The sequence below is a fragment of the Anticarsia gemmatalis genome, chromosome 30, assembly GCF_050436995.1.
Source record: "Anticarsia gemmatalis isolate Benzon Research Colony breed Stoneville strain chromosome 30, ilAntGemm2 primary, whole genome shotgun sequence".
NCBI classification, from domain to species: Eukaryota; Metazoa; Arthropoda; class Insecta; order Lepidoptera; family Erebidae; genus Anticarsia; species Anticarsia gemmatalis.
This window is the reverse complement of record NC_134774.1, coordinates 17,501-20,000: the sequence shown is the minus strand read 5'-3', so window position 1 is coordinate 20,000 and position 2,500 is coordinate 17,501. Positions and strand designations below refer to the sequence as shown.

The following is a 2,500-nucleotide window of genomic DNA, read 5'->3' as shown; positions in this document are numbered from 1 at the left end:
ACCGTTGTGTATGCACGAGTCCGTATAGAATCGAAGCGGTCCCGAGAAAAATTATACTTACACCTCTATCTAGCGAGGCATTACTCTATAGACACCGGGCGGAATCGTGATTGTTTCACATCCGTATTGTGTTAAACGTTTTTTTAAATAAAATGTGAACGCGTCTCGGTACGAACGTTCCCAATTGGGGCCACGTCAGTGTGTCCTGAAAATGCAGGCGGGCAGCGGACGTTTGACGTGTTTGAGATACAACCGTTTCAAACGTTCGCCCGTCGGCGACCCCAAACTCTCTATGTGCGCACAACACTACATATAAATATTTATTTACATGTGCGTGTTGTGTGTACGTTTTACAGAGCTCGCCCGTAACGCGTCGGCGTGATCTAGGATCGTCGACGCGCGGGATCGACGGAGTGCGCGCTACGAGCGCGTGTTCTATTCGATAGCTCCCTGGTTGATCCTGCCAGTAGTTATATGCTTGTCTCAAAGATTAAGCCATGCATGTCTCAGTGCAAGCCGTATTAAGGCGATACCGCGAATGGCTCAATATATCAGTTTTGGTTCCTTAGATCTTACTCAGTTACTTGGATAACTGTGGTAATTCTAGAGCTAATACATGCAATCAGAACTCTGACCAGTGATGGGATGAGTGCTTTTATTAGATCAAAACCAATCGACGGAGGGCCCCGCGTCTGAAGTCGTTAATTTTGATGAATCTGGATAACTTTTGCCGATCGCATGGTCCAGTACCGGCGACGCATCTTTCAAATGTCTGCCTTATCAACTTTCGATGGTAGTTTCTGCGACTACCATGGTTGTCACGGGTAACGGGGAATCAGGGTTCGATTCCGGAGAGGGAGCCTGAGAAACGGCTACCACATCCAAGGAAGGCAGCAGGCGCGCAAATTACCCACTCCCGGCACGGGGAGGTAGTGACGAAAAATAACGATACGGGACTCTTACGAGGCCTCGTAATCGGAATGAGTACACTTTAAATATTTTAACGAGGAACAATTGGAGGGCAAGTCTGGTGCCAGCAGCCGCGGTAATTCCAGCTCCAATAGCGTATACTAAAATTGTTGCGGTTAAAAAGCTCGTAGTTGCATTTGTGCGCCGCGCTGTCGGTGCACCGCATCCGCGGTGATACTGACACGTCTGCGGAGCATATCGTCGGTGAGCCGGCGGTAATACGCCGGTTCAATATCAAAATCCTATCGCGGTGCTCTTCGGTGAGTGTCGAGGTGGGCCGACAATTTTACTTTGAACAAATTAGAGTGCTCAAAGCGGGCTCAAAATGCTGCTTGAATATTTCGTGCATGGAATAATAGAATATGATCTCGGTTCTATTTTGTTGGTTTTCAGAACTCCGAGGTAATGATTAATAGGGATAACTGGGGGCATTCGTATTGCGACGTTAGAGGTGAAATTCTTGGATCGTCGCAAGACGAACATCAGCGAAAGCATTTGCCAAAGGTGTTTTCATCAATCAAGAACGAAAGTTAGAGGTTCGAAGGCGATTAGATACCGCCCTAGTTCTAACCGTAAATATGTCATCTAGCGATCCGCCGACGTTACTACAATGGCTCGGCGGGCAGCTTCCGGGAAACCAAAGATTTTGGACTCCGGGGGGAGTATGGTTGCAAAGCTGAAACTTAAAGGAATTGACGGAAGGGCACCACCAGGAGTGGAGCCTGCGGCTTAATTTGACTCAACACGGGAAATCTCACCAGGCCCGGACACCGGAAGGATTGACAGATTAACAGCTCTTTCTTGATTCGGTGGGTGGTGGTGCATGGCCGTTCTTAGTTGGTGGAGCGATTTGTCTGGTTAATTCCGGTAACGAACGAGACTCTAGCCTGCTAAATAGGCGTCGTCATTTAGGTGTGCGTGGCTCCGTCACGCAACTCACTGGCGACGTATTAAAATTCTTCTTAGAGGGACCGGCGGCTTCGAGCCGCACGAGATTGAGCAATAACAGGTCTGTGATGCCCTTAGATGTCCTGGGCCGCACGCGCGCTACACTGAAGGAATCAGCATGTTCTCCCTGGCCTAGAGGCCCGGGCAACCCGCTGAAACTCCTTCGTGCTGGGGATTGGGGTTTGCAATTATCCCCCATAAACGAGGAATTCCTAGTAAGCGCGAGTCATAAGCTCGCGTTGATTACGTCCCTGCCCTTTGTACACACCGCCCGTCGCTACTACCGATTGAATGATTTAGTGAGGTCTTCGGACCGACACGCGGTGGCTTCACGGCCGTCGGCGTTGCTGGGAAGTTGACCAAACTTGATCATTTAGAGGAAGTAAAAGTCGTAACAAGGTTTCCGTAGGGGAACCTGCGGAAGGATCATTAACGTGTTGTCGTTGTTGTCGTCGCGCTGTTTTTGTTGTCGTTGTGCACACACAACACACACGATGAACGATGATGGACGATGATGGTGATGATAATATTTATATATCCTAAACACCCAAAACTCAAAAAAGAGACTCTGTTCGACGGTGGG

The 2,500-nt window shown here is 49.0% G+C and overlaps 1 non-coding gene across 1 annotated transcript; it reads left to right on the top strand.

The window, feature by feature from the left end:
* Positions 1-447: 447 nt before the first annotated feature.
* Positions 448-2,349, top strand: LOC142985707 (small subunit ribosomal RNA). The gene has a single exon (XR_012960254.1). It is a non-coding gene; the product is annotated as a small subunit ribosomal RNA (ribosomal RNA).
* Positions 2,350-2,500: the final 151 nt, after the last annotated feature.